The sequence below is a fragment of the Heteronotia binoei genome, chromosome 18 (genome assembly GCF_032191835.1).
Source record: "Heteronotia binoei isolate CCM8104 ecotype False Entrance Well chromosome 18, APGP_CSIRO_Hbin_v1, whole genome shotgun sequence".
In the NCBI taxonomy this organism is placed as follows: Eukaryota; Metazoa; Chordata; class Lepidosauria; order Squamata; family Gekkonidae; genus Heteronotia; species Heteronotia binoei.
Genome location: NC_083240.1, coordinates 32,208,082 through 32,228,004, shown reverse-complemented (window position 1 = coordinate 32,228,004; position 19,923 = coordinate 32,208,082). Strand labels below are relative to the sequence as shown.

General features: G+C 46.3%; 1 protein-coding gene and 1 non-coding gene across 7 annotated transcripts in view; one reads left to right on the top strand and one right to left on the bottom strand.

The window, feature by feature from the left end:
- Window positions 1–19,923, bottom strand: part of AUTS2 (activator of transcription and developmental regulator AUTS2) — a 1,045,632-nt gene that overhangs the window by 468,262 nt on the left and 557,447 nt on the right. The window lies entirely within an intron of this gene.
- TRNAS-GGA (transfer RNA serine (anticodon GGA)) lies at window positions 9,951–10,025 on the top strand. Its single transcript has one exon. It is a non-coding gene; the product is annotated as a tRNA-Ser (tRNA).

Genomic DNA, 19,923 nt, shown 5'->3' with positions numbered 1-19,923 from the left:
CTCGCAACAACCCTGTGAGGTAGATGAGGCTGAGAATACGTGACTGACTCAAAGTCACCCAACAAGTTATTATGGCACAGCGGAAATTCCAACCTGAGTCTCCCATATCCTAGTCTGTCACTCTAATCGCTACACAGTGCTGGACTTCAGGTCACCAAACTGCCTTATACTGAGTGAAAACATTGATCTATTGAGGTCAGCATTGTCTACTCAGACTCGCAGAAGCTCTCTGGGACCTCAGGTGTTTCACATCACCTGCTGCCTGATCCTTTTCGCTCGAGATGCCAGGAACTGAACCTGGAATCATAGGTATCCAAAGCAGAAGCTCTGCCACTGAGCCATGGCCACTCCTTGCTTGGTATGGTCTCCCCCTTTCTCTAGATCATTTTTTATCCTCTTCTGAGGAGCACACAATGACACATACAGTCCTCCTTTCCACATTTTATTCTCACAACATTCCTGCAGCTGGCCCAAGTTCATCCAGCAAATTCCATGGCAGAGGGGCATTTTAACCCAAGCTTCCCACCTCCTAGTTCAACACCTTAACTCCTTTGGTCAGAAACCAGGAGGCCTGCGGAGGTTACCACTGTACGCCCATTACACTGTAATGTTGTTATTCCTCCTCCTTTTAAAGCCAGGCTGTCAACAAAGCTCTCGCATTGGGAAGAAAAACAGAAAACTATCCAAGCAGGGAGATCATGTTATTTTGGATGCAAAGCAGAGGCTTATCTGTCTTACGGCTGCAGCACCAGAGAAAATCAATTTTGACACAGAACTGCCACTTTACAAGCAAATAACTATACTTTCCAATAACCTAATCTGTGCAGAGCCTACTGAAAATTCCCCAAAGAACTAGTAGTTAAAACCTCCATTAAATCAAAGGCTTTAATATGGGAAGGGAAAAAGAGGATGCCGTTTGACTTGGGAATGTAATGGACTCAGTGGGGAAATAAATACGTTGTTTTATGTGTACAGTTACAGAATTTGAGAACACAGCCTTTGTTTCAAAGGGAATTCTCTCGGTGCACAACTTCCTCCGAAACAGATGTGATTTTTGCTTATTCAAAAACATTTAGGTAACAATTACGGCATAATAAATTATAATTGCCGTCCTCCTCACCCTCAGTGAATCTATGACTTTGCAGACAAACAGAAAGGAAAAGGCATGAGCTGAATTGCATAAATCTTATTTACGGGTAGGTTTTAAAGCTCTGGTGCAATATCATCATTTCCCCCCCTTTTTCTTTTTTAAAGACTATTTCGTACGGTATAAACTATGCATTTAAACTGACCTACTTAAGAATGGAAAGAATGCTTAAATCTTGAGCAGACTCTCTAGGTGTCGTTCTGCCATTCTTGGAGTTCCTTTCAGAGAACAGGTGAAGTTCTACACAAGCTAGTCTAGCTAGGAATAAGGAAATATTCTCAATTTTTGTTTTCTTTTTGTGAGAAAAGAATTTCTCACAAAATCCCTCTCCTTTGCCTTTTGTTATCTAATAAATATTTTTTGCTTTGCATCCAAAATAACATAATATAATAATAATAATAACTTTTAATTTCTATCCCGCCCTCCCCGCCAAAGCAGGCTCAGGGCGGCTTACAACATAAAATACATTATACATCAGATTACATAAATTGCAAATAAAATCCAAGTTAAGACAAATTACAAGTTAAAATTTACAAATTACAATGGTGCTAAAACATTCGATCTTCAATAATTCCATAAAATTCAGTAACCAAGAGCACTTTTTTAGAGGCATTTCCTAGTTTATCATTGGTTGAAGGCTAGTTTATAGAGGTGGGTCTTACAGGCCCTGCGGAACTGTTCCAAACTCCGCAGGGCCCGCACCTCTACCGGGAGTTGATTCCACAGCAGTGGAGCAGCAATAGAGAAGGCCCTATCTCGGGTGGCCTTCAATCTGGCCTCCCTTGGCCCAGGGACGGTCAGCTGGTTTTTTCCAGCCGACCGCAATGCTCTTTGGGGCTCATATGGGGAGAGACGGTCCTTCAGGTAGGCAGGTCCTCGGCCATATAGGGCTTTAAAGGTGATAACCAGCACCTTGTAACGAACTCGGTATCCCACTGGCAGCCAGTGCAGTTCGCGCAGCCCCGGCTGTATGTGCTCCCATCTTGGGAGTCCCAACAACAGCCTAGCCGCCGCGTTCTGCACCAGCTGCAGCCGCCGAGTTCGGCACAGGGGCAGCCCCATGTAGAGAGCGTTGCAGTAATCCAGTCTCGAGGTGACCGTAGCATGGATCACCGTTGCTAGGTCACGGCACTCTAGGAAGGGGGCCAACTGCTTCGCCCGTCGGAGATGAAAGAACGCGGACTTGGCAGCGGCCGCTATCTGTGCCTCCATTGATAGTGAAGGCTCCAGAAGAACCCCCAAGCTCTTGACCCTATGTGCCGCTTTCAGCAGCACACCGTCAAAAATCGGCAAGGGGATTTCCCTTCCCAGGGCACCGCGACCCAAGCAAAGGACCTCTGTCTTCGTTGGATTCAACTTCAGCCCGCTCAGTCTGAGCCAACCTGCCACGGCTTGCAATGCTAGGTCCAGGCTTTCTGGGACGGAGTCAGGTCGGCCGTCCATTAATAGATAGAGCTGGGTGTCATCTGCATATTGATGGCACCCAAGCCCAAACCTCCGGGCAATCTGGGCAAGGGGGCGCATGTAGATGTTAAATAACATCGGAGAGAGAACTGCCCCTTGTGGCACCCCACACACTAGGGGGTGCCTCCGGGACAGCTCCCCCCCAATTGCCACCCTTTGTCCCCGTCCATCAAGGAAGGAGGAAAGCCACTGTAAAGCCAACCCCCTTATCCCTGTGTCGGCGAGCCGGCGGGCCAGTAGCTGATGGTCGACCGTATCGAACGCGGCCGACAGATCTAACAACATCAGCACCGCCACGCCGCCTCGATCCAGATGCCGCTGGAGGTCATCCATCAAGGCGACCAGCACTGTCTCCGTCCCATGACCCGGACGAAAGCCGGACTGGTAGGGGTCTAAGGCGGAAGTGTCATCCAAAAAGCCCTGCAACTGCGACGCTACTGCCCTCTCTAAAACCTTACCTAAAAATGGTAGGTTCGAGACCGGTCGATAATTCGCCAATTCGGCCGGGTCTGCTGTACTCTTTTTTAAGAGAGGGCGGACCATAGCCTCTTTCAAAGATGTTGGGAATTGCCCTTCCAAGAGGGATCTATTTATGATATCCCGTATAGGATATCTAAGCTCCCTCTGGCAAGATTTAATTAGCCATGAGGGGCATGGGTCGAGATCACAGGTTGTAGAGCGTGCAGTTGAGAGAATTTCGTCGACTTCCCCAAGACTGAGCGCGTCGAAGTGATCCAGGATAACTTCAGAAGACAGGCACGGAGCCCCGGGTTCTTGTTCTGCATCCAATGTGGCGGGAAAGTCCTGGCGGAGTGACAAGATTTATCTGCAAAAAATTTCGCAAAAGCCTCACAGCCTATTTCCAATTCTCTCATATTTGGTCTGCCCTGGGGCAGATTGGTCAAATTTTCAATTATCTTAAATAATTGTGCCGGGCGCGAATTTGCAGATGCAATCCTGGCCGCAAAGTAATCTTTCTTTGCGGCTTTGACTGCCATCTCATAAGACTTCATAAACGTTCTATAGGATGTTCTTGTCGCTTCGTCACGAGTCTGCCGCCACCGTCTCTCTAGTCGTCTGAGCCCCTGTTTCAGCTGGCGAAGCTCCAAGGTGTACCAAGGGGCCAGCCTGCTACGGGGGCGCAGAGGGCGCCGGGGTGCAATCTCGTTGATGGCTCTGGATAGCCTGTCATGCCAGGTCTCTACCAGGTCATCAAGGGAATTGCTAGGGGGCCAGGGGTCCCGCAGAGCCCTTTGGAACCGCTCAGGGTCCATCAGACTCCGCGGGCGAGCCAAAATAGGCTCGCCGCCCATACAGGGTTGGGGCGGCGCACCCACACGGGCCTTGAGGGCTAGGTGGTCCGACCATGGCACCGCTTCTACTGCGATACCGTCCACCAAAATCCCGGACGCAAAGATCAAGTCCAACATGTGTCCGGCCTGATGCGTGGGGGTGGTAACAAATTGGGAGAGTCCCAGTGTCGCCATGGAAGACACCAGGTCCAGCGCCTGATTGGAGGCCGCGTCGTCTGCATGGACGTTGAAGTCACCCAAGACCATAAGCCTTGGGAACTCCAACGCCCAGCCCGCCACCGCCTCCATCAGGGCTGGTAAGGCGTTGGCTGGTGCGTTTGGCGGACGGTACACCAGCCAAATCGCCAACCCCTCCCCCACCTCCCATGCCAGACCGGCACATTCCAGGCCCTCGATCGTTGGGGCCGGGAGAGCCCTGAAGGAGTAACCCTCCCGTATGAATAGCGCCACCCCTCCCCCCCGGCCAGTTGTCCGTGATTGGTGAAAGACCGAGTAGCCTGGGGGCGCCATCTGGGAGAGAGCCACCGTCTCTCCATCCCGCACCCAGGTCTCGGTCACGCAAGCCAGGTCCATATCCTGCTTAAGCAGGTAATCTCTAAGGATTGAGGTCTTATTGTTTATGGACCTGGCGTTACATAACACCAATGACGGAGACTGGCATTCCCTCTTGGCCCCACTACCTGCCACCCTCGGGATGGGACGCAGACTGGAAGGGGGCCGAGCACTGTTTTGTCTCTGCCTCCTTCCCCTGTAGTTCCGTCTGCTCCCACCGTCATACCTCCCCCTCCCCATGAGCACTGGGATCCCTAGGCCAGACATCCACTCTGTGCCCAATCCTTCACCACAATAGGTTGGTTTGCTACCCAGTTATCTTATCCAACTTCTCCCCCCCCCACCCTCCTCTAGTTCACCGTTCTATATTACTTGGCCCTCTAATAATTTAATCTATAGTTATTTAAATTTGAACCCCCCAACCCTAACTCCTCAGTTGATTAGCTAAAAACCTTGAATCTCTATGGCATATTAATAAATAAGTAAATATATCCCCCCATTGTAAACTCTCAATTTAATCTGCCAATAATAATAAATAAACAGTCAGGCTAAGCAATTAATAAATCACTATTAAATAACTAATTAATAATATCTAATCCTTTAGCTGCCAGTAACATGATCTCCCTGCTTGGATAGTTTTCTGCTTTTTCTCCCAACGCGAGAGCTTCATTGACAGACTGGCTTTAAAAGGAATTCTTGCCAGATGTAGGAATTCTGAATTCTGTATCTATCTTTCTAGCACACTGTCATCTCACTCTTCTTCCAAGGGCCTTTGGGTGATATATGTTTTCCCTTCCTCCACATTATCCTCACAACAACCCTGTGAGGTGGATTAAGCTGAGAGAGAATGACTGGTCCAGGATCATTCCGTGAGCTTGTGTGGTGGCAGTGGGGATTTGAGCTTGGTCTTCTAGATCTAACGTGCTCCACGCTGGCACCTGGTCTTGGTGCTGATGTAGAACTATTCCACTGGGAATCCTTCTGTGAGGGATCAAGTGAGGGCGACCACTTTAAATTTCTCCCCAGTCACCTTCCCTCAGTCCCTCAGTAGAGATTTATCAGGCTGAGGTAAAATATAGCAATAACACTGGCAAAAGATCTTTAAAATAACAATAAATCAGGCAGGTTTCAGAATCCTACTAAATTCTACTTCAGGCAGGCTGTGCCTTCTGGGCACTCAGAATGCTGTTACATCAGTTGTTAGCCCTAGCTTCGGCAATGCCAAATCATAAAAATAACAAAACACAATCACTCTTTCCACACACAAATAGAGAACTCCTGACTGGTGCCAGTATATTCTCCCTCACAGTCACTCCACTAGCTAACTTCCAGGACTCGCACTCCTCAATACTGATGCGTCTCAGCCCCACAGCTAGTCTTCTGGTCTGAATCTTGGGTAACCCTGCTGACCACCAGAATCCAATTCTCCCTTTCAGTGTGTATTTGTGTAATCTAGTTTGTACATGGAGATTGCCTGATGTACTGGCAAAATCTCCCTCAGAGAGTTTCAAACTGCCTGAAAACTCTCTCTTCCAGACAGAGACTACACCGCTCTGTCTCCCACAAGGAGCCCAGCCTCACTGGCTGCTCTCAGTCCCCCTTTCCAGTTGTTTTTACAACTGACTGGCCTAAGCCCACAGTCTTCACTTCAGACTCCTTCTCTGAAGACTTCTCTTGAAGACTCCCTAGGTAAGACTCCAATCCTGAGGTGTTCCACTGCTAAGCAAACCTCATATGGATACTTTTTCATTGCTAGGGAAATGTTCCAGCCAATCGCTGCAAGCCTGTTCCCCAGCTCTCAGGCTAAGTTCCTGAGTCTGTCATACCTCCATTCTATTGTTGGTCTGTTTTTAACTTCCAAATGTTGTTGGCAGTAGTCTGTGCATGTTGTTCTCCATCTGGACCTGGCAACAACATGCCCAGCTTGCTGGATATCTCAGTTCCTTCCTGTTACTTCCCCCTTCTCTGTATTAACTATGTACACATGTCCATTAACCAGGACTATTTTTGTAGCAGGAACTCCTTTGTATATTAGGCCACACCCCTCTGATGTAGCCAATCGCCCAAGAGTTTACAGAGTTCTCAATACAGGATCTACTGTAAGCTCCAGGAGGATTTGCTACTTCAGGGGTAGTAGTAGTAGTAGTAGTAGTAGTAGTAGTAGTAGTAGTAATAATAATAATAATAATAATAATAATAATAATAATAATAATAATAATAATAATAATAATAATAATAATAATTTTTTATTTATACCCCGCCCTCCCCACCGAAGCAGGTGTGTGGCCTTATATGCAAAGGAGTTCCTGCTACAAAAAGCCCTGCTATTAACAAAACAGTACAAAAAAAGCCCTCAAAACACTACAAAAAAAAGCAGCCTGGATATGATTGTGTGTACCATATTATCAAGATTCTTTTTGTGCAGTGTTTTACTAAAGCAAAGGTGCGCATCTGAGATGACCTCACATTTCTGTCCATGCATTTACAAATCTTCATTCTGAATGAACTTCTCTTTAGTGCAAATCAGACTTCTTTTCATTTTCATGTTGCTTCACACCTTATTTCCCCCATAAAACATACATACTTTCCAATTGTATTTGTGAGCTAAGGTCAGCATTATACATTAGATGATATCCTGTATATTACATAGAGTGTGTACACAGACACACATACTAAACAGTATGCAATGTGTGTATACAATGCAAACCAATCTATAAAGCCAACAATGAAAACCAAAAAACAGAAACAATGGACAAAATATAACTGATTATGAAAATAAATGAAACCAGGGGAAATTAGTGCTTCCCTAATGTACACATGCCTATATTGATGCAATCAAATATATGATTTTGCCTGGGTTTTTTAAAATATATATATATATATATATATTATTTGTAATGTTTTCTCAATGCCAAATCACTGAAAACTGCAGATGCTGTAAGTCTGGATATAATTTTAGAAATGTTCCTACTTAGATTTGATTAGAGATGGAGGTACGGTTATACTCAGTCCCCTTCCAACTGTCCCATCCTGAGACACATTGGTGAAAGGGCTAGGAAATACTTGGGAGTGTGGTTGATGTGACCACACATCAAGCAGGTCACACGCTGCATTTGATCTTTGGTGTGGGGATTGATATGGATTTCCTTGCTAAGGGTGAAGTGCCATAGTCAGACCATTTTGTCCTGAAGGCCCAATTAGTCCCTGGCTCCCCTGTCTAGGCAGCAAGTGGATTTATGCTTGCCCATGGAGACTAATGAAACCAACTGGGTTCCGTAATGCTCTGTGTGATCCAATGCCCTCCAGTGATACATTGGATGTGCTGATATCCCATCTCTCTGAAGCCGCTGATGAAATTGCTCCCCAACATCATCTACGTTCCTGATCTAAATTGTCCCCCTGGTGTACTGTGGAGCTCAGGGGGATGAAATGGGAACTTAGATGGTTAGAGCATCTGCTAGCTCACACCCAGCACAATTGTTTAGGGTAATTGGATTGCTAACTTCTCTCATGGAGAGAATCCAAACTATTAGGAATTCAGCCATCAGCTGTGAGATTTTTGCAGGCTTCTTTTGTGGTTAAAGTCTTGTTGCTCCACCATGATCTCCCAACCAATATTGATATAGTATGTGAACCTTGGCCACCTTCGGATTCTGCATTTGACAGCTTCAGCTTTCAGTCTGGTTTCTGCCTTGGCCATGGTACAGAGGTGGCACTGGTTGCTCTCATGGGCAGTCTTCACAGGCAGTTGGATTGAGGTTGGCTCTGATTTTATTTCTTGACCTTACAGCAGCATTTGACAGTTCACCGTGATCTTTTGACTCACCATTTCACCAATGTAGGAGTCTGTGGGGTAGTCTTGATTAGATGTGGCTTATCTAATTTCTCCAAGGTTGGGGTCAGAGGGTGGCACTAGGGGAGAGACTGTCTCCCAGACACCCCTTGGTGCGTGGGGTAGCAATCCTGTTCCCAATGTAGTTTAACATCTACATGTGCCCCCTAGCCCAACTGGTGTGATGTCTTGGGTTACAGTGCCACCAGTACATTGACACCCAGCTGTATCTGTTGAGGGGTGGTTGTCTGGATACTGCCCCAACTGTTTTGGCTGAGGGATTGGAGACCATGGTGGGATGGTTGAAACAGAGCCAGCTGAGACCGAATCCAGCTAAGACAGAGCTCCTGTGGCTGGGTACGGGGTTTTCAGGGTTGGAGCGCAAACTTCCAGCTCTTGATGATGGGACCTTAACATTGCCACCAGCTATCAAGAGTTGGGTGTGATTTTGGAAGCCTCCTTATCAATGGAGGCCCAGATCACAAAAATTGTCAAGCTGATGCCAGGTCAGGCAACTGGTTCCTTACCTGTCCTGCCCTGACCTTGCAACTGTAATCCATTCAGTGGTCACCTCCAGATTGGACTACTGTAACTCACTCTACATGGTCCTACCATTGAGACTGACCTGGAAACTGCGGTGGCATGGGTCCTTACAGGAACCCCACAATCAGTGCATAATTGACCTGTGTGGTATGAGCACTGGATCAGGTTCAAGGTTTTGGTGCTTACTTTAAAGGCCCTTAACAGTCTGGAACCTACATATCTTTGGAACTGCCTCTCTTGGTACACCCCTTGAAGACCATTGTGCTCAGCTGATAAGAACTACTTGTGGTCCCTGGTCTCAGAGATATCTGGCTGTCCTTGACCAGGGCCAGGGCTTTGAGTGCCCTGGCCCCACTGCAGTAAAACTCTCTGCTGAGTAACATCTGTGCCCTACAGGGCATGTTACAGTTCCGTGGGGCTTGTAAGGCAGAGATTCAGGGTTGGTTGAGCTCAGCAACAGCATCTACCTAGCTGGCACTCCCCCCGCCTTTAGCACAATTGAAAATTGACTGCCATCTGTTTTTTAACTGTATTGCTGTTACCAATTTTATTGGGATGCTTATTTGTTTCTCTGTTGTTTAGTATTTGTGATTTTGGTTCATCGTAGACTGCCCTGAGACCTATTTAGGGAATGGGTGGTACGTAAATTCAATATAATAAATAAATAAAGTTATAACTGTATGGTGTTGTTTTTCCTTGTAAGCTACCTTGAGTGGTGCTCTGGAGAGGTGGCATAAAAACGTCCTAAGTAAATATATAGATCATAATTAAGCAGCAAAACAAAACAGGAGTGTGGGTGGGGGCACCTTGAAGTCTTAACAAAATTTATTGCAGCATAAACTGAGGAAGCTGGAGCCTTCCTCCACTAATTAAGAATTAGGTATTGGAACTTAAAAAAATAATAAAGATCTTTCACTATACTGCAATCCTGGGCACATTTGTTCTTGAGTATACATGAAACAGGATGCTGCCAGCATTAAATGAATTAAACTGAATTTTCAGTTTAGAAAATAAATGACTAAGGGGAGGACAGATTAAGGTTTATAAAATTATGCATGGGGTGGAGAGAGTTGACAATGATAAATTTCTGTCCCTCTGGGGAGGGACGGTGGCTCAGTGGTAGAGCATCTGCTTGGAAAGCAGAAGGTCCCAGGTTCAATCCCTGGTATCTCCAACTAAAAAGAGTCCAGGCAAATAGGTGTGAAAAACCTCAGCTTGAGACTCTGGAGAGCTGCTGCCAGTCTGAGTGGGCAATACTGACTTTGATGGACCGAGGGTCTGATTCAGTATAAGGCAGCTTCATATGTTCATATGTTCCTGAAATACTAGAACTTTAGGGCATCCACTGAAGCTGATGGGCAGTTGATTCAGGACGGGCAAAAGGAAATTCTACTTTACACAGAGAGTGCGGACTTCCCTGCTGGAGGATGTAGCGAGGAACAGACAGCTTTAGAAGGGGATTAGATAGAGTCATGGAGGAGAGGTCTATCAGTGGCTACTAGCCATGGTGACTGGAGGGAACCTCCACATTCAGAGGCACGAAACCTCTGAATCCCAGAGTCAGGAGGGAACATCAGGGGAAGGCTTCAGCCTCTATGTCCTCTTGTTGGCTGTCCAGAGGAAATGGTTGGCTGCTGTGTGAGGTGGGATGCTGGACTAGATGTACTACTAGTCTGATCCAGAAAGGCTCATGTTCTTAAACGGCCCTAAAGTGTATGTGTTTAATCATTTTTATGGGCATTATTTTATTTGCACTGGCTTCTGTGCAAAACAGATGATAGCAAGAAGAGAAGGAAGGCTTTTAGCAATGTATGACTGAGTGGGAGGCATCTTCAAGTCCTTGAGGTGATAACAGGGACATCACAAACATGCCCTGATTTTCACTAGTGAAACATCACAGGGAAACATCACAGGGAAACATGCAATCTTGGGAGAATTTTTAAAAATCTCCCTCCCTCTCCCCATTCATATCATTTTCTTAGCTTATGATTCTGCTTCACTCCATGGATGGCCTCCTTGGATGTCGGACTGACCCTGGCTTGCTTCCTTGACCTTCTTTATTGCTCCATCTTTAGAACTGGTGATGGAAAAATGCTTGCTGATCTGACCTAGTCTCACACTCCTGCCTGGCTCTCTGCCTACCTGCCAGCGAGATACAAGTTAGTACATGTTCCATTTTAAGCATTTGGCTTTGATATTTCAGGCAGGAGAAAAGCCAACCCAGAAGAAAACCATGAACATTCCTGCTGGGTTGCTGCATGTGATTTCGCCTTCTTCCTGAAATCTATTTTGCGGAGAGAGCTCTAGGGTTAAAAGGGCAGTGTCTTATTGATTCGGCCATCTGGCGCTCTGCCTAATGTTTTATGAAAAATCTCAAAGGTCAGTGCAATTGTCCGAGATTTCCTGCTTTTCCTCTTAAAGGCAGCCTGCTTGGTTTGAGCCTGGTGCCCAAAGCACAGGCTGGACCTCTGCTGCCTCTTCAAGGTACCCCCCTGCACTGGGGGAAGACATGATAGAGGCACAGAGACAGCTATGGGCACTGCTGGATGGGACTAGTTCACCTGCTACCAATGATTGGTGGAATCACTGCTTCATGCAAATGGAAACTGTACCATGTACAATGGAAAATCCATGTGTTTCCCTGTTCCCTGCCTGTCTACAGGCACGCTACCTGCTCTCTGTAAATGGAACAGCAACATAATGGCCCCAGAGGGCAACACTGGCACATCAATTTTGATTTACAATTATCATTGAAATATTTCTATCCCTTGCTCTTTGTTAAAAAGGCTGCCGATTTACACTGTCTTATGCATAAAAGTAGGCTTCTGAAATATTTGTAATTGTGGAGTTATGTGTGCATATTCATGTACACACACTGCGTTTCACATTGCACCTTTGAGCCAGTTTGGTGTAGTGGTCAGAAGTGTGAACTCTAATCTGGAAAAACTGGGTTTGATTCCCCACTCCTCGACAAGCACCTGCTGGTGTGTCCTTGAATCAGTCACAAGTTCTTTCAGAGCCGTTCTCTCAAAAGCAGTTCTCAAAAGAGCTTTCTCAGCTGTACCTACGTCACAGGGTGTCTGTTGTGGGGAGAGGTAGGTAAAGGAGATTGCAAGCTGCTCTGAGACTTCGAGTGAAGGGAGGGGTATAAATCCAATCTCCTTCTCCTCTTTGCAGGATGAGAACTGGTGCCTCATCACACTAGGAAAGCTTTCTCTTCAATAGGAATTTTGCCCAAAACAGGCCATTTTAATCTGACTTGTCCATAGTGAAGAGCGTAATTGCAGACACATTCTTGTTGCCTATTTTCTATGGGCATCCCAAATGATTTTAGGGATGGCATTAGCTATACCCTGGATGTGCAACCGGATATATGTATTTTGATGATCATGATATATTTTCATTACAGAACTACTCTGGAACAACAGATGGCAACTCACTTGGGCTTTGTACACGGTTCATATCCAAATGAGCATTGTGCACAAATGCGCGGCGGATTGTCAGCAGAATGCAATAAGAAAACATTTGATGCAGAAACATTAGGGAGCCAACACGGGACCGAACAAACAAGCAACACTCGTTCAGTCCTGCAGCACTGATACAGTATTTCTAAATCTGAGAAGGTATGAACTGCACAACTGCTCCGTCTACACTACATCTCTGAACCTGAGAGCTTTTCCCACCATATGCTCTCTGAATATAAATTCTCCACCTGGTCAGAGTATATTGCAGGGAAAATCAAGTCTTTAGGCATCTCCCTGGAATCATTGTCCATGCTGTCGTTTTCGGCAGCATTTTACCAAATTAAAAGTAGACTTTTGGACACTGAACGCCAGGAATTATATAGTCTGGCCAATAAAACTTGTTCTCCACTGTGTTTTGAGATTCCTCTCGCCATGGGGAACATGGATTCATACTTTCCCCTTTTATTGACACCCCAGCACCGAAGGGCTTTCTCTCTTGCTGGATGTAATGCCCTGCCCTCTGCCATACTTCTTGGCAGATTTAACAAGATAATATTGTCCTTCTTAGATATTGTCCCTGTGACCACACATCCGTTGAAACAGTCACTCAGTGGAATCCCTCCACTGTTTGCTATATTCACAGCTTCGTAACTCACTCCTAAGTCCCATTTTAGAGAAATCAGGAGACTGCTCGGATGCTTGAAAGTCTATAGGCTCCTGAGCAGTTTCTCCCCGAAAGACACTGAAATAGTAGCCAAGTTCATTTTTTTGGCCACCATGATACGCCAAAGGATTTTGTAACCATAGTTTTGACTGGTAATTATGTTTCTAAATTTTAACTGTATCTTTTGTATTTTATGGGTAATTTTTATTCTGTATAACTTGGTTATCCTCTTACTCTGTATAACCGATTTCTTTTAGGCCAATAATGGCTGATGATAATGAATGAACTGCACAACACAGACCCTGTGACACCCAACAGAAACGTCTAGATCTCTAGTTTCCATGCAGCATTTTTCCACCTCTTTTAATTTCCTCTTTCTACCCTCCTTGCTGTTCAAGTGCCTGGCTTTGTTCATTTGCCCCCGTGTTCTGAAGCGTCAGCATCCTCCATTCTTCCACGGATTGTAAGGTGTGCCCTGTGGGCGTCTCTCTAAATCATCCATGATGGATTGTGCACACCTTAAATGAGCCCGCTCCATTTGCACAATTGCCCTATTAATTTCCTCCTCATTGATTTACACCACTTTCTGCAGAAAGCCGTCCCCCAGGCCCCCGTTTTCCATGTGCTCGCAAGAAACTCTAGTCTCTGTTTCCTCCCTCCCAGTCACTTCTCCCCACCATTTGTCTTCATTCATCCTTCCCTTGCCTTCCATCTCCTTTCCCCTCCCACTGTTCCATCTTCCTTCCCTGCTCTTTTCTCTTCTCCCCCTTCCTCTCTGCACAGCTGAGTAGTTTGAAGCTCAATCCAGCGAAGATAGAGGTCCTTTGCTTGAGTCGTGGCGGTCTGGGAAGGGAAATTCCCCTACCAGCATTTGACGGTGTGCCACTGGCAATGGCGCACAAGGTCAAGAGCTTGGGGGTGCTACTGGAGCCTGCCTTGACAATGGAGGCCCAGATAGCAACCACTGCTAAATCTGCGTTTTTCCATCTTAGGCGGGCAAGGCAGCTGGTCCCCTTCCTGGAGCACGGCAACCTGGCAACAGTGATCCATGCAACGGTCACCTTGAGGCTGGACCACTGTAATGCCCTCTATATGGGGCTGCTGAACCCGAAAGCTGCAGCTAGTGCAGAACGTGGCCGCCCAGCTGTTATTGGGGCTCCCCAGGTGGAAGCACATTTAGCCGGGACTGCGGGAACTGCACTGGCTGCCAATAGTATACTGGATTCATTACAAGGTGCTGGTTATTACCTTTAAAGCTCTATATGGCCTAGGACCTGCCTACCTTAGGGACCATCTCTCCCCACATGTTCCCCAGGGAGTACTCAGATTGGGATCACCTTTTAATTAAGATCACCAGCAGGTGGGCCAAAGGAGGCCCGATTGAAATCAACTAGAGATAGGGCCTTCTCAATTGTTGCTCCCTGCTGGTGGAACCAACTGCCAGATTAAGTGAGGGCCTTGCGGAACCTTGTGCAGTTCCGCAGGGCCTGCAAGACTGTCCTCTTCTGGCTGGCATTCAATTGACTCGGCACCAGCATTTAAGAGAAGTGGAAGAAGGCCGCCATCACCGGAATAGCACCAACTCAATATTCTGTTTTAACCGTTTTAATTATTGAATATCTGTTTTATTACTGAATGTGTAATTTTAATACTTATTAATTTAATTGTTTGTGGGATTTTATGTTGTAAGCCACCCTGAGCCTGCTTTGGCGGGGAGGGCGGGATATAAATCAAATAAAATCAATCAATCAGTCTACCACACAAAAAGCGTTCCATCACATCAAAGGTAACAGTTTCAAGACAGAGGAGAGGAGCTTCAAGCAGAGGAGATGACAACATATACCCTCAAAACTATTGCCATCGGTGTTAATTATGGTGGGTGAGATGGCACACAAGTGTGGTGTTGGTGTTAAAGTGTTGAACTAAGATCTGGAAGACCTGGGTTCAAATCCCTGCTCTGTTGTCAAGAAGAAGGCTTATAACTAAGGGGGCTGATATTTTAAAGCTGCCTTATGGTCTGCTGCCACCTCGGGAACTGTTTTGTGGTGGAAAGTGTCATCATGTCACAGCTGACTTATGGAGCCCCCGAAGGGTTTTCAAGGCAAGAGACATTCAGAGGTGGTTTGCCATTACCTGCCTTTGCTTAGCAATCCTAGATATCCCTGATGGTCTCCCATCCAAATACTGGGCAGGGATGACCCTGCTTAGCTTCCGAGATCTGAAAATGTATGGCTAGCCTGGGCCATCCATAGCTAGGAGAGACTGTTCCATCAACATCACCCGAGACCAATTGGTTTGTTTTATGGGCTTTTATGCTCTAATGTTTTTATTTACCTGTTTTGATGTAATTTTATTTTACCAACTTGACTCGTTTTAGAGACCTGTTTTTATCAGCACGACTCACTCTCTCTTTTTTAAAAAATGAGATGAAATGTTGTAACCAACCAATGGCTGTTTCAGTATCCCTAATGTAGATGGGCTCTGCCTTGGATGGCTCAGTCTCAATCAGCAGATCTCAGAAGCGAAGCAGGGCTAGCCCTGGTCGCTATTTGGATGGGAGATCCCCAAGGAAGTCCAAGGTTGCTCTGCAGAGGCAGGCAATGGCAAAGCCATCTCTGAACATCTTTTGCCTTTAAAACCTCACAGGGTTGCTGTAAGTGGGCTGCAATTTGATAGCACTTTCCACCAGCAGCGTAGAAGGGGGATGAACTACTCTGCAGCAGGGAGCTACTAGTACAGCGGTGGCCAAACCTGCTTAATGTAAGAGCCAAATAGAATAAATGTCACATGTCTGAGAGCCGCAAGACATGAATATCAGATGTCTGAGAGCCACAAGACAAGAACATCAGATGTTTAAGAGCTGCAAGACAAGAAGGACGAGAGGGAGGGAGGGAAGCAAATAAATGGAAGGAGGGAGGGAGAGGTGGAAAGAAAGCAACTTTAAATGCATTCTCCAAGCTGCCAGCTGGCGGCTTGAAGAAAGGTTTAGAGAGACAAATGTATTCTCCAAGCTGGCCAATGGGGCAGTGGGGGCTTCAAGAGCCAAGCAATATGTGTGAAAGAGCCACATGTGGCTCCCGAGCCACAATACAACCACACCTGTGCTAGTAGCTCATAAGGTACCAGTTGGAAACCCCTGTGTTAAGAGTATCAGCTGGATGCATTCTAAGGTTCAAATCCTCATTCACCAGATGACCTTAAGCCAGCCACTCTCGCTCAGCCAAATCTACTTCTCAGGGTCATCTTGAGGTTAACACAAAGGGGAGAAGAGCTCCATATGCCGCCTTATTGGAAGAAGGGTGGCCTAAAAAACAGAAGTGATAGAGAAGCGTCAGCTGTTCCTCACCTCAGCATTCAGAGGCTCCTAAGAAGCACGACACCATTTCAACAAGCTACCATTCCTTTTTGCACAGATGCCAGATCTCTCCCGGCACAGCCCTCATTTTCCTCAGATAAAGTCAATGCAATGAGCTGCGGAGTTTCAGCTTGCCCTTGAGCCTCACATCTATCTGATCTTTCATTCAGCTGGCCGCACATTTCTGGCTAAGCGCACACGATTCCAGGGCCCCCGCGGAGGCATCCCTCTCCCCCCCAACCCCGCTCCAGCTCAGTATCAATATGTTCGGTGCTGAATTCATTTCTGCAGGGAGCCCAGTAAATCTGAACTTTCCAAAATCATTTGGCCCCTATTACGGGTAAGCACCGGTCCTAAATAGGCTGTAACTCCAACTAATAGGCTCTGTAATCGGAGCTGAATTGAACAAAAGACTCTGCTATGGGCAACTATCAGTCATTTTTATTGCCAATCAAACCTCCAGCGTAGGCAGGGAAGGAAACCCATCCCCCCAGACAGAATTCTTGTTTGTTGGAAAACCTGACACAGCCTAAAATGAGAGTCTCTCACATCGCAGCACAACACACATGTTTTGCCAGAAGGTATAAGCTAAGGGCTCCCAGGTTTATATTAAACCTGTGGTTATTATTTATTGTCAGATGTGTAATTGAACTGCAGGGTGATAAGTATAGGCAGGTACTCCTAGCCTTCAGGGCCAGATACATTCCGCTATTCATGTTTATGGACCAGTATCAGGGCCACCAAGCATAGACTGCTAGGTGGGGCTATTTTCTCTTGTGGAAAAAGCCCAGCAGGGGGCTCATTTGCATATTAGGCCACACCCCAACATCACCATTATTTAATACAAGACTTTTTTGTAGAAAAGGCCCAGCAGGAACTCATTTGCATATTAGCCCACACCCTTTGATGCCAAGCCAGCCAGAACTGTGTTTCTGTGCATTCCTGCTCAAAAAAGCCCTGCTGCGAGGAGCTGTGGCTTAAAAAACAAAACAAAAAATGAATGAAGCCACATGGGATCAATTGCTACAGTGACCAGTACATTTGAGGCTTTATATATGTGCTTGGTACAGTCAACACCATTTTTTAAATTTCTTGTGGGACTGAGCATGTGTGTGTGCATTTGTGTGTGCGTTTGTGCCCATGCCTGGAAGTCACAGTGACCTCTGGCAACTCCTACTGGGCACGGAGGACATTCAGAGAAGTGGCTTGATTGCCTGCCTCTGCCTCCTGACCCTAGTATTCCATGGATGTCTTCCATCCAAGTACTTGCCAGAGTCAACCCTGCTTAGCTTCTGAGATCTGACAAAATTGGGCTTGCCTAGGCTATCCAGGTCTGGGCTCAGTCAATGTCATTCAATGGGCACTGGAGGGGAAAAAAAACTGTATTAATTCATCAAGGTTGCCAGTCTGCAAGTGGGGCACGGAATTACAGAATTACAACAGCAGAGATCAATTCTCCTGGAGAAAATGGCTGCTTCAGAGAATGGACTCTATGGTCCCTCCCCTTCACAAACCCTGCCCTCTCCAGGCTCCACCCCCAAATATCCAGGAATTTCTCAACCTGGAGTCGGCAATGCTAACTGAGAGCCACACAAATGAGTTACAATTGATTTTCAAAAACCCCACAACTTGTATTTATTTATTTTAAATAAAGACACCTAAATGTAAGGAAGGAGTCATGATTAAAGATGGCCTCCACCCTCCAGTGTTATCGGCAGCAAGTCTTAAGTCTCAAGAATGTTTGCTGTTTTTAACTCATTGACCCAGTGTTTTTAAACCTGTGTTCTTTTTTCCATAAGTTTTTGTATTGCTTTCCATAAACAGAATAGTAAATATCACAGCAAGCGAACCCCATGTCATCCTATCACCAGTCTTGATTTTAGTGTTTATTACTCATTTTATCACAGACTGCTTGCTTTTACAATCTTCCGTTCTTGCTGCTGTTTTACTGCTGGCTTTAGGGATGCTTATTCCACTGATGTCAGATTTTTAAGTTACAAATTGCAAGCAATTTTGGTTTGTTTGTTCATTTTATGTTGTGCCACAGGAAGGAGGCGGCATGTTGTAGCCTGATCTTCTCACATCTTGGAAATGAAGCAGAGTCGGTACTTGGAAGGAAGAACACCAAGGACGACTTTGCAGAGGAAGGCAACTGCCAACCACCTCTGCTCCTCATGTGTCTTGAAAGCCCCTTGCTAAGGTCACCGTAAGTTAGAAGCTAAGCAGGGTCAGTACTTGGAAGGGAGACCACCAAGGAAGGCCCTGCAGAGGAAGGCAATGGCAAACTGCCTCTGCTTCTCACTTGCCTTGAAAGCCCCTTGCTGTGGTCACCACAAGTTAGAAGCTACAGGGTCAGTTCTTGGAAATAAGACCAAGAGAGACCCTGCAGAGGAAGGCAATGGCAAAACACCTCTGCTTCTCACTTGCCTTGGAAACTCCTTGCTGGGGTCACCATGTCAGCTGCGACTTGACGGCACTTTACTCAAACACATGTGCCAAAAGGGGGGGCAGATGATGCAGCTTACTCATGCCTAGTGAGGGTTCTTGCTGATCCATATGGCTTGGGTCCTCTCTGTAACTGATGCCTTCCCACTCACTTGCCTTCACTCACCTTCAGCGATGCCACACCTGATTAGACACAAAGCATCATGATGTCATTATGTTCACTACATGAATCCTAAACAGAACATTCTTGGAAGGAAATAGAAGCCAGAATCGGGGTGGGGTGGGGTGGGAAATGGAGCTGGGGGGGGGGGCGAAAGTGCATCAAAGAATAAACAATGAACGGCAACAAAGAGGCTTCGAAAATATAACATTATATGGGAAGTTGAGATATTTCAGGGAGGGGAGGCGGCATGGTATAGTCCCATCCGATCTCAGAAACTAAGCAGAGTCAGTACTTGGATGGGGATCACAACGGAAGACTCTTCAGAGAAACTCAATGGCAAATCACCTCTGCTTCTCACTTGCCTTGAAAGCCTCTTGCTGGGGTCACCTGAAAGCTTCATTGTAACCCAGAAATCAGAATGAGTGAAGGATTGGTCTCAGCTCAACCATTACATGAATGCTGCAGAAATTTATACTTTCACTAAAGATCAGAGGAGCAGCAGGAGTCTATGAATAGGTTGAAAGACATCCTGGATAGTTACCACCTGATATGGTGAGAAGAGCCGTTAAGTCGCAGCTGACTTACCATGGCCCTGAAGGGTTTTCAAGGCAAGAGACAACAGTTTGCCATTCTATATCTCTGTGTTGCAGCCCTTGGTATTCCTTGGTGGTCTTCTATCTTAGCCAGGACCAACTCTGCTTAGCATCAAATACGTATGTGAATCTTAGTGTTACCAAATGATGTTCCTGCCTGGCTCATTGGAGCCTGAAGGACTGAGCTTGGGGTCTTAGGAACAATGGGCAGTAGAATCCAAATCCCAACTGCCCTGCTCCAATCACAGTTCCCCTGCTGGTTTGAATGACCCAATAATGTGCTAGCGCGGGAGCCCAGTGTTGCATATAGTTGGCCCAGCGGGCCCCGTTTGCCAGTTGAGTTAGTGCAGCCACCTACCATGCTGTACTCAATAAAGAGCTTGTTATC